The sequence below is a fragment of the Arachis ipaensis genome, chromosome B06, assembly GCF_000816755.2.
Source record: "Arachis ipaensis cultivar K30076 chromosome B06, Araip1.1, whole genome shotgun sequence".
Lineage (NCBI taxonomy): Eukaryota > Viridiplantae > Streptophyta > Magnoliopsida > Fabales > Fabaceae > Arachis > Arachis ipaensis.
In genome coordinates this window covers 32,725,690-32,738,656 of record NC_029790.2, presented here as the reverse complement: position 1 = coordinate 32,738,656, position 12,967 = coordinate 32,725,690, and positions in this window count along the sequence as shown.

The following is a 12,967-nucleotide window of genomic DNA, read 5'->3' as shown; positions in this document are numbered from 1 at the left end:
TTATTCTCTGCCTGTCCGTCTGCCACAGATTAGCGTAGAATTCCTGAACCATGTTTCTTCCCACCTTTGTTTCAGGATTAGCTAAGACTTCCCAGCTCCTGTTTTGATTTGCTCTTGGATCTCCGGATATTCATCTTTTTTCAGATCGAATTTAACTTCCGGGATCACTGACCTTAGACTCATTATTTTGTAAAAATGGTCTGAATGTTCTTTGGTTATGAACTTCCCTTGATTCTAAAGTGGTTTTGGAATATTTTCTTTCTTGCCTCTTGAGTCGGTTTGTTTTTCCTTAGGAGCCATGATCTTAGTGGGTATTGGTTTAGTGATCACGGATAAACATACCAAACTTAGAGGTTTGCTTGTCCTCAAGCAAAAGAAAGGAAAGAAGAGGGAAAGAAGGAGAGCCAAGCGCAACTTGTGGAGGAGAGGGGGAGAGGCCGAACCAAAATTTAAAGGGAGGGGGGGTGGGTTTCGAAAATTATTTCAAAAAGATATGATAGAAAAAGTGATTTGGAAAATATAAGTATGATAGGAAAAGATGTGATTTAAAATTGAAAAGATATGAAAGATATTTGAAAAAGATAAATCTAGATTTTGAAAATGATGATGTGAAGATTTGAAAAAGATATTGATGAGTTGAAAAGATTTTAGAAGGAAAAGAGATAGATTTGTTTTGAAAAGGATTTGAAAATAATTTGAAGAGGAAAAAGGGTTTATGAATTAAGATACATTTGATATCTTTTGAAAAAGGATTTGAAAAATTAGGATTTGTAACATATTTGTGCAAGAAATCATGAATTGAAACATAAAAAAATGAAAAAAAATTGAATTGAAAACAAAATTGCCTACTCCCTACAATCCTGGCGTTAAATGCCCAACTGCTGCATGTTTTGGGCGTTTAACGCCCAGTTGGTGCTTGGTTTGGGCGTTTAACGCCCAGCTGTTGCTTCTAGCTGGCGTTAAACGCCAGAGACCCCTTTGTCACTGGGTGTTTTTCTGAACGCCCAGGATGCTGTAAATCTAGCGTTAAACGCCCAGATGGCTATCTTTACTGGCGTTAAACGCCCAGTAGATGCTCCTTTTGGGCGTTTAACGCCCAATTGTGCCTCTTACTGGCGTTTTCTTGCCAGTGAGCTCCTTTTTCCTGTTTTGTGCTCTGAATTCTTCTATAACCCTGTGGACTTATGCAATTGATTCTTTACCTTGTTAATATTAAGCTCATATATTTCAAAAATAAATAAAATGAAGAATAAAATAAAATAAAATTACAGAAAAAGTTTTGCTAATGGCTGGGTTGCCTCTCAGCAAGTGCTTCTTTATTGTCTTTAGCTGGACCTTGCTGAGCTTTTAATCTAGCTTCAGCCTTGAGCACTCTTGCTCAACATTGCCTTCAAGATAGTGCTTGATTCTCTGTCCATTAACAATGAACTTCTTATCAGAATCAATGTCTTGAAGCTCCACATAACCATATGGTGATACACTTGTAATCACATATGGTCCCCTCCACCGGGATTTCAGTTTCCCGGGGAATAGCTTGAGCCTAGAGTTAAACAACAGAACCTTTTGTCCTGGTTCAAAGACTCTAGATGACAGCTTTCTGTCATGCCACCTTTTTTATTTCTCTTTATAAAGCTTGGCATTTTCGAAAGTAGTGAATCTGAATTCCTCTAGCTCATTCAGCTGGAGCAATCTTTTTTTTCCAGCTAATTTGGCATCAAAGTTTAGGAATCTAGTTGCCCAGTAGGCCTTATGTTCTAGTTCCATGGGCAGATGACAGGCCTTACCATACACAAGTTGGTATGGAGAGGTCCCTATAGGAGTCTTGAATGCTGTTCTGTAAGCCCACAGAGCATCATCCAAGCTTCGTGCCCAATCCTTTCTACGGGTACTTACAGTCTGTTCCAGGATTCTTTTTAGTTCTCTGTTAGAAACTTCAGCTTGCCCATTTATCTGTGGATGATATGGAGTCGCCACCTTGTGGCGAATCCCATACCGGACCATGGCAGAGTAAAGCTGTTTGTTACAGAAGTGAGTGCCCCCATCACTAATTAGTACTCTAGGGACACCAAACCTGCTGAAGATATGTTTCTGGAGAAACTTCAGCACTATTTTAGTATCATTGGTGGGTGTGGCAACAGCCTCTACCCATTTTGATACATAGTCGACTGCCACCAGAATATAAGTGTTTGAGTATGATGGTGGGAAAGGTCCCACAAAGTCAATTCCCCATACATCAAACAACTCAATCTTTAAGATTCCCTGTTGAGGCATGGCGTAACCATGAGGCAGATTACCAGCTCTTTGGCAACTGTCACAGTTACGTACAAACTCTCGGGAATCCCTATAGAGTATAGGCCAGTAGAAGCCACATTGGAGGACCTTGGTGGCTGTTTGCTCACCTCCGAAATGGCCTCCATATTGTGATCCATGGCAATGCCATAAGATCCTCTGTGCTTCTTCTCTAGGCACAGACCTACGGATTATTTCGTCTGCACATCTCTTAAAGAGATAGGGTTCATCCCACAAGTAGTACTTTGCATCAGTAATTAATTTTTTCTTTTGTTGCCTGCTGTACTCCTTGGGTATGAACCTTGCAGCTTTATAGTTTGCAATGTCTGCAAACCATGGTGTTTCTTGAATGGCAAACAAATGCTCTTCCGGAAAGGTCTCAGAGATCTCAATAGAGGGGGGAACTCCCCTTCTACTGGTTTTATCTGGATAGATGATCAGCCACTTGGTTCTCTGTCCCTTTTCTGTCTCTTATTTCTATATCAAACTCTTGCAGAAGCAACACCCATCTTATGAGCCTGGGTTTTGGATCCTGCTTTGTGAGTAGATATTTAAGAGCAGCATGGTCAGTGTACACAATCACTTTTGATCCTACTAAGTATGATTTAAACTTGTCAATGGCATAAACCACTGCAAGCAATTCTTTTTCTGTGGTTGTGTAATTTTTTTGGGCATCATTTAAAACACGGCTAGCATAATAAATGGCATACAGAAGCTTGTCATGCCTCTGCCCCAGTACTGCACCAATGGCGTGGTCACTGGCATCACACATTAGTTCAAATGGTAAAGTCCAGTCTGGTGCAGAAATAACTGGTGCTGTGACCAGCTTAGCTTTCAGAGTCTCAAACGCCTGCAGACACTCTGTGTCAAACACAAATGGCGTGTCAGCAGCTAGCAGATTGCTCAGGAATTTTGTAATTTTTGAAAATCCTTTATAAACCTCCTGTAGAATCCTGCATGCCCCAGAAAAGCTTCTGATTGCCTTAACATTAGCAGGTGGTGGTAATTTTTCAATTACTTCCACTTTAGCTTGATCCACCTCTATTCCCTCGTTTGAAATCTTATGCCCAAGGACAATTCCTTCAGTCACCATAAAGTGACATTTTTCCCAGTTTAAAACTAGGTTGGTCTCTTGGCATCTTTTCAGAACAAGTGCTAAATGGTCAAGGCAGGAGCTGAATGAGTCTTCAAATACTGAAAAGTCATCCATGAAGACTTCCAGAAACTTCTCAACCATATCAGAGAAGATAGAAAGCATGCACCTCTGAAAAGTTGCAGGTGTATTACACAGACCAAAAGGCATTCTCCTATAAGCAAATACTCCAAAAGGACATGTGAATGTTGTTTTCTCTTGGTCCTGAGGATCTACTGCAATTTGGTTGTAACCTGAATAGCCATCCAAAAAGCAGTAATATTCATGACCTGCCAGTCTCTCTAGCATCTGGTCTATGAATGGTAAAGGAAAGTGATCCTTTCTGGTGGTTGTGTTGAGCCTTCTGTAGTCAATACACATGCGCCACCCTATAACTGTTCTTGTAGGAACCAGTTCATTTTTTTCATTATGAACCACTGTCATGCCTCCCTTCTTGGGAACAACTTGAACAGGGCTCACCCAGGGGCTATCAGAAATAGGGTAAATAATCCCAGCCTCCAGTAATTTGGTGACCTCTTTCTGCACCACTTTCTTCATGGCTGGATTTAGCCGCCTCTGTGGTTGAACCACTAGCTTAGCATCATCCTCCAATAGGATTTTGTGCATGCATCTAGTTGGGCGTATGCCCTTAAGGTCACTTATGGACCACCCAAGAGCTGTCTTATGTGTCCTTAGCACTTGAATTAGTGCTTGCTCTTCCAGTGGGTTTAAAGCAGAGCTTATGATCATTGGAAAAGTGTCACCTTCTCCCAGAAGTGCATATTTCAGGGATGATGGTAATGGCATGAGCTCGGGTTTAGGAGGTTTCTCCTCTTCTTGTGAAAATCTCAGAGGCTCTTTCAGTTCCTCTGAACCCTCCAAATCAGGTTGAACATCTTTAAAGATGTCTTCCAGCTCTGATTCGAGACTCTCAGCCATGTTGACCTCCTCTACCAAAGAGTCAATGAGATCAACTTTCATGCAGTCTTTTAGTGTGTCTGGATGCTGCATGGCCTTAACAGCATTCAACTTAAACACATCATCATTGACTCTCAGGGTTACTTCCCCGTTTTGGACATCAATAAGAGTTCGTCCAGTTGCTAGGAAAGGTCTTCCTAGAATGAGAGTAGCACTCTTGTGCTCCTCCATTTCTAGCACTACAAAGTCGGTTGGAAAGGCGAATGGCCCAACCCTGACAATTATGTCCTCAATCACGCCTGATGGGTATTTAATGGAGCCATCAGCAAGTTGGAGACATATCCGGGTTGGTTTAACTTCTTCAGTTAAACCAAGCTTTCTGATAGTGGATGCAGGTATTAAGTTGATGCTTGCCCCAAGATCACATAAAGCTGTCTTGGTGCAATTACCCTCTAATGTGCATGGTATTAGAAAGCTCCTGGGATCTTTAAGCTTTTCTGGAAAGCTTTTCAGAATGACTGCACTGCATTCTTTAGTGAGTTGAACTCTTTCAGTTTCTCTCCAATCCTTCTTATGACTCAAGATCTCCTTCATGAACTTGGCACAATAAGGTATTTGCTCAAGTGCCTCTGCAAATAGAATCTTTATTTCAAGAGTCCTGAGATAATCTGCAAAGTGAGCAAATTGCTTATCCTGCTCCTCTTGGTGGAGCTTTTGAGGATAAGGTATCTTGGCTTTATATTCTTCAACCTTAGTTGCTGTAGGTTTATTTCCTACAGAGGTGGTTGGGAAAGCCTTTTTAGAGGGGTTGTTATCAGCACTTGTGTGTGTCTAATCCCTCACTGGCATTTGAATGCCAGGGTTAGAAGCTGGAGTGGCGTTGGACACCCACTCCTTACTTGTTCCTGGCGTTTGAACACCAGAACTGAGCTTCCATTGGGCGTTTGACGCCAAATCCTTGCCTATTTCTGGCGTTTGAACGTCAGAGTTATTCCTCTCTGGGCTCTTACTGTCCTCAGAGGGATTTTGGATAGCAGTTTGTTCTTTTCTTGGCTTCTTGCTGCCTTGAAGTGAGGTATTTAATGTTTTCTCACTTCTTAATTGAACTGCTTGGCACTCTTCTGTTATTTATTTTGATAACTGTTGTTCTGTTTGCTTCAACTGTACCTCCATATTTATATTAGCCATTCTTGTGTCTTGTAGTATCTCCTTGAATTCGACCAGCTGTTTTGTTAGAAAGTCTAATTACTGATTGAATTCAGTAGTTTGTTCTGCAGGACTGAGTTCAGCAGTTACTGTTTTAGCCTCTTCTTTCATGGAAGATTCACTATTTAGGTACAGATGCTATTTTCTGGCAACTATATCAATAAGCTCTTGAGCCTCTTCAATTGTCTTTCTCATGTGTATAGATCCACCAGCTGAGTGATCTAGAGAAATTTGAGCTTTCTTTGTAAGCCCATAATAGAAGATGTCTAATTGCACCCATTCTGAAAACATTTCAGAGGGGCATTTTCTTAGCATCTCTCTGTATCTTTCCCAGGCATCATAAAGAGATTCATTATCTCTTTGTTTAAAGCCTTGGATGTCTAGCCTTAGCTGTGTCATCCGTTTTGGAGTGAAGTATTAATTCAGGAATCTTTCTGACAGATGTTTCCATGTCCTTATGCTAGCCTTAGGTTGGTTATTTAGCCACCTCTTAGCTTAATCTTTTACAGCAAATGAAAATAGTAATAATCTGTAGACATCCTGATCTACTTCCTTATCATGTACTGTGTTAGCAATCTGTAAAAACTGTGCCAGAAACTCTGTAGGTTCTTCCTGAGGAAGACCGGAATACTGGCAACTTTGCTGCACCATGATAATGAGCTGAGGATTCAACTCAAAGCTACTGACTCCAATGGAGGGTATACAGATACTACTCCCATATGAAGTAGTAGTGGGGTTGGCATATGACCCCAGAGTCCTTCTGGACTATTCAATTCCACTTAGATCCATGATGGAGAAAAGGGAATTGATATGAATAGCAATAGAATATATTTTATTTTTATTTATTTTTTTATTTTTTTTTTTTGAAAACTGATAATTTGAAAATGCAGAAAAAAACAAGAAAAATCACAAAACAAGAAAAACTAAAGATCAAACAAGGAAAATAAACAAGAACAACTTGAAGATGAAGAAAGAACAAAGAACACAAATTTCAAAAATTTAAAGGAAAATAAAAACATGCAATTGACACCAAACTTAAAACATGAAACTAGACTCAAACAGAAAAACTCACTTATTAATTTATAAAAATTTTTGAAAAAATTAAAAAGAGAAAATAAGGATTTTTAAAATTTTAACCACAAAAACAATAATAGAAGACTCTAAACCAAAAAGAAAAATTTTTCCTAATCTAAGCAACAAAATAAACCGTCAGTTGTCCAAACTCGAACAATCCCCGGCAACGGCACCAAAAACTTGGTGCACAAAATTGTGTATGTCAATGTCAATATTACTATTTCTCACAAATTCGAACAACTAACCAGCAAGTGCACTGGGTCGTCCAAGTAATACCTTACGTGAGTAAGGGTCGAATCCCACGGAGATTGTTGGCTTGAAGCAATCTATGGTTATCTTGTAACTCTTAGTCAGGATATCAATTATATTTATCAGTTTGAATTGCGAGAAATAAAAGAGCATGAAATAAATACTTGTTCTGCAGTAATGGAGAATATGTTGGAGTTTTGGAGATGCTTTGTCTTCTGAATCTCTGCTTTTCCCCTGTCTTCTTCTTCACGCACGCAAGGTCCTCCTATGGCAAGCTGTATGTTGGTGGATCACCGTTGTCAATGGCTACCATCCGTCCTCTCAGTGAAAATGGTCTAGGTGCGCTGTCACCGCCCGGCTAATCATCTGTCGTTCTCACTCATGATGAAATAGGATCTGTTGGTCCTTTTGCATCTGTCACTACGCCCAACCTTTGTGAGTTTGAAGCTCGTCACAGTCATTCAATCCCTGAATCCTACTCAGAATACCACAGACAAGGTTTAGACTTTCCGGATTCTCAAGAATGCTGCCAATGGATTCTAGCTTATACCAAGAAGATTCTGATTAAGGAATACAAGAGATATTCATTCAATCAAAGGTAGAACAGGAGTGGTTGTCAGGCACGCGTTCATAGATTGAGAATGGTGATGAGTGTCACGGATCATCACATTCATCATAATGAAGTGCGAATGGACATCTTAGATAGAAACAAGCATGTTTGAATGGAAAACAGAAATACTTGCATTAATTCATCGAGACACAGCAGAGCTCCTCACCCCCAACAATGGAGTTTAGAGACTCATGCCATCAAAGAGTATAGAGTTCAGATCTAAAATGTCATGAGGTGCAAAATAAATCTCTAAAAGTTGTTTAAATACTAAACTAGTAACCTAAGTTTACAGAAAATGAATAAACTAAGATAATTGGTGCAGAAATCCACTTCTGGGGCCCACTTGGTGTGTGCTGGGGCTGAGACTTAAGCTTCTCACGTGCTTAGGCTGTTTCTGGAGTTGAACGCCAGGTTGTAACCTGTTTCTGGCGTTCAACTCCAATTTGTAACCTGTTTCTGGCGTTTGACGCCAGACTGCAACATGAAACTGGCGTTGAATGCCAGTTTACGTCGTCTATCCTTGAGCAAAGTATGGACTATTATATATTTCTGGAAAGCCCTGGATGTCTACTTTCCAACGCAATTGAGAGAGCGCCATTTGGACCCTTGTAGCTCCAGAAAATCAAGTTCGAGTGCAGGGAGGTCAGAATCCAACAGCATCTGCAGTCCTTTTTCAGCCTGAATCAGATTTTTGCTCAGCTCCCTCAATTTCAGCCAGAAAATACCTGAAATTATAGAAAAATACACAAACTCATAGTAAAGTCCAGAAATATAATTTTTATTTAAAAACTAATAAAAATATAATAAAAACTAACTAAATCATACAAAAAACATACTAAAAACAATGCCAAAAAGGGTATAAATTATCCGCTCATCAATTACACAGACCAAAAGGCATTCTTATGTAAGCAAATACTCCAGAAGGACATGTGAATGCTGTTTTCTCTAGGTCCTGAGGATCTACTGCAATTTGGTTGTAACTTGAATAGCCATCCAAAAAGCAGTAATATTCATGACCTGCTAGTCTCTCTAGTATTTGGTCTATGAATGGTAAAGGAAAATGATCCTTTTTGGTGGTCATGTTGAGCCTTTTGTAGTTAATACACATGCGCCACCCTGTAACTGTTCTTGTAGGAACCAGTTCATTATTTTCATTATGAACCACTGTCATGCCTCCCTTCTTGGGAACAACTTGAACAGGGCTCACCCAGGGGCTATCAGAAATAGGATAAATAATCCCAGCCTCCAGTAATTTGGTAACCTCTTTCTGCACCACTTCCTTCATGGCTGGATTTAGCCGCCTCTGTCGTTGAACCACTGGCTGAGCATCATCCTCCAATAGGATTTTGTGCATACATTTAGCTGGGCTTATGCCCTTAAGGTCACTTATGGACCACCCAAGAGCTGTCTTGTGTGTCCTTAGCACTTGAATTAGTGCTTCCTCTTCCAGTGGGTTTAAAGCAGAGCTTATGATCACTGGAAAAGTGTCACCTTCTCCCAGAAATGCATATTTCAGGGATGGTGGTAATGGCTTGAGCTCAGGTTTAGGATGTTTCTCCTCTTCCTGAGGAAGTCTCAGAGGCTCTTTCAATTCCTCTGAACCCTCCAAATCAGGCTGAACATCTTTAAAGATGTCTTCCACCTCTGATTCGAGACTCTCAGCCATGTTGACCTCCTCTACCAAAGAGTCAATGAGATCAACTTTCATGCAGTCTTTTGGTGTGTCTGGATGCTGCATGGCCTTGACAGCATTCAACTTAAACTCATCCTCATTGACTCTCAGGGTTACTTCCCCTTTTTGGACATCAATGAGAGTTTGTTCAGTTGCTAGGAAAGGTCTTCCTAGAATGAGAGTAGCACTCTTGTGCTCCTCCATTTCCAGCACAAAAAAGTCAATGGGAAAGGCGAATGGCCCAACCCTGACAATCATGTCCTCAATCACACCTGATGGGTATTTAATGGAGCCATCAGCAAGTTGGAGACATATCCGGGTTGGTTTAACTTCTTCAGTTAAACCAAGCTTTCTGATAGTGGATGCAGGTATTAAGTTGATGCTTGTCCCAAGATCACATAAAGCTGTCTTGGTGCAATTACCCTCTAATATGCATGGTATCAGAAAGCTCCCGGCATATTTAAGCTTTTCTGGAAAGCTTTTCAGAATGACTGCACTGCATTCTTCAGTGAGGAGAACTCTTTCAGTTTCCCTCCAATCCTTCTTATGACTCAAGATCTCTTTCATGAACTTGGCATAAGAAGGTATTTGCTCAAGTGCCTCTGCAAACGGAATCTTTATTTCAAGAGTCCTGAGATAATCTGCAAAGCGAGCAAATTGCTTATCGTGCTCCTCTTGGCGATGTTTTTCAGGATAAGGTATCTTGGTTTTATATTCCTCAACCTTAGTTGCTGCAGGTTTATTTCCTACAGAGGTGGTTGGAAAAGCCTTTTTAGAGGGGTTGTTATCAGCACTTGTGTATGTCTGATCCCTTACTGGCATTTGAATGCCAGGGTTAGAAGCTAGATTAGCGTTGGACGCCAACTCCTAACTTGTTCTTGGCGTTTGAATGCCAGAACTGAGCTTCCATTGGGCGTTTGACGCCAACTCCTTGCTTGTTTCTGGCGTTTGAACGCCAGAGTTATTCCTCTCTGGGCTCTTACTGTCCTCAGAGGGATTTTGGATAGCAGTTTGTTCATTTCTTGGCTTCCTTCTGCCTTGAAGTGAGGTATTTAATGTTTTCCCACTTCTTAATTGAATTGCTTGGCACTCTTCTGTTATTTGTTTTGATAACTGTTGTTCTGTTTGCTTCAACTGTACCTTTATATTTATATTAGCCATTCTTGTGTCTTGTAGTATCTCCTTGAATTCGGCTAGCTGTTTTGTTAGAAAGTCTAATTGCTTATTGAATTCAGTAATTTGTTCTGCAGGACTGAGTTCAGCAGTTACTGTTTTAGCCTCTTCTTTCATGGAAGATTCACTATTTAGGTACAGATGCTGATTTCTGGCAACTGTATCAATAAGCTCTTGAGCCTCTTCAATTGTCTTTCTCATGTGTATAGATCCACCAGCTGAGTGATCTAGAGAAATTTGAGCTCTCTCTGTAAGCCCATAATAGAAGATGTCTAACTGCACCCATTCTGAAAACATTTCAGAGGGGAATTTTCTTAGCATCTCTCTGTATCTTTCCCAGGCATCATAAAGAGATTCATTATCTCCTTGTTTAAAGCCTTGGATGTCCAGCCTTAGCTGTGTCATCCGTTTTGGAGGGAAGTATTGATTCAGGAATTTTTTTGACAGCTATTTCCATGTCCTTATGCTAGCCTTAGGTTAGTTATTTAACCACCTCTTAGCTTGGTCTTTTACAGCAAATGAAAACAGTAATAATCTGTAGACATCCTAATCAACTTCTTTATCATGTACTGTGTCAGCAATTTGTAAAAATTGTGTCAGAAACTCTGTAGGTTCTTCCTGTGGAAGACCGGAATACTGGCAACTTTGCTGCACCATGATAATGAGCTGAGGATTCAACTCAAAGCTACTGACTCCAATGGAGGGTATACAGATACTGCTCCCATATGAAGCAGTAGTGGGGTTAGCATATGACCCCAGAGTCCTTCTGGACTGTTCATTTCCACTTAGGTCCATGATGGAGAGAAGGGAATTGATGTGAATTGTAATTAAAATATATTTTTATTTTTATTTTTATTTTATAAAAAGAGAACGAATAAATAAAAAAAAATGAAATAAAATAACTAGAAATTAAATATAGATTTCGAAAATTAAGAATAAAAAATTTTTAAAACTAAAATAATTACTTAATTAAGAAGATTTGAAAAGCTTTGGATATGATGTTTGAAAAAGATTTTAGATTTTGAAATAGAAATCTGAATTTTAAAAGCAATTTTTGAAAATTCACTTTAAAATTCAGAGAAAATATATTTTTTTATTTTTGAATTTTATGATGAAAGAGAAAAACACACAAAAGACACACAACTTAAAATTTTTAGATCTAATGTTCCTTATTTTTGAAAATTTTGGAGGGAAAACACCAAGGAACACCAAACTTAAAAATTTTTAGATCAAAACACAAGGAAGACTCAAGAACACCTTGAAGACTCACAAGAACAACAAGAACATGAAGATAGAACACCAAACTTAAAATTTTTAGAAAACCAAAATAAAATTTTCAAAAACTAAAGAAAAATCAACAAGAGAACACCAAACTTAAAGTTTGGCACAAGATTTATTCAAAGAAAAATTATTTTTGAAAAAGTTTTAAAAAGAAGATAGCCAATTACCAAGAACATAAGTACAACGCTCTAACCAATTGAGCTATAAATTTAACGTGTTTTAATAAGGTATTTAATAAATAAAGATTTTTTTTTGAAAACTGATATTTTGAAAAAGCACAAGAAAAACAAGAAAAGACACAGAACAAGAAAAACTAAAGATCAAACAAGGAAAATAAACAAGAATAACTTGAAGATTAAGAAAGAACAAAGAACACAAATTCGAGAATTTAAAAGAAAATAAAAACATGCAATTGACACCAAACTTAAAATACGAAACTAAACTCAAACAGAAAAAATCAATTTTTAGCTTATAAAAATTTTCGAAAACAATTAAAAAGAGAAAATAAGGATTTTTTTAAAAAAAAAATCAACCAAAAACAATAATAGAAGACTCTAAACCAAAAAGAAAAATTTTTCCTAATCTAAGAAACAAAATAAACCGTCAGTTTTCCAAACTCGAACAATCCCCGACAACGGCGCCAAAAACATGGTGCACGAATTGTAAATCACACGTTTCACAACTCGTACCACTAAGTAGCAAGTGCACTGGGTCGTCCAAGTAATACCTTACGTGAGTAAGGATCGAATCCCACAGAGATTGTTGGCTTGAAGCAATCTATGGTTATCTTGTAATTCTTAGTCAGGATATCAATTATAATTATCAGTTTGAATTGCGAAAAATAAAAGAGCAGGAAATAAATACTTGTTATGCAGTAATGGAGAATATGTTGGAGTTTTGGAGATGCTTTGTCTTCTGAATCTCTGCTTTCCCCCTGTCTTCTTCTTCACGCACGCAAGGTTCCTCCTATGGCAAGCTGTGTGTTGGTGGATCACCGTTGTCAATGGCTACCATCCGTCCTCTCAGTGAAAATGGTCCAGGTGCGCTGTCACCGCACGGCTAATCATCTGTCGGTTCTCACTCATGCTAGAATAGGATCCATTGATCCTTTTGCGTCTGTCACTACGCCCAACCCTTGTGAGTTTGAAGCTCGTCACAGTCATTCAATCCCTGAATCCTACTCGGAATACCACAGACAAGGTTTAGACTTTCTGGATTCTCAAGAGTGCTGCCAATGGATTCTAGCTTATACTACGAAGATTGTGATTAAGGAATCCAAGAGATACTCATTCAATCGAAGGTAGAACAGGAGTGATTGTCAGGCATGCGTTCATAGATTGAGAATGGAGATGAGTGTCACGGA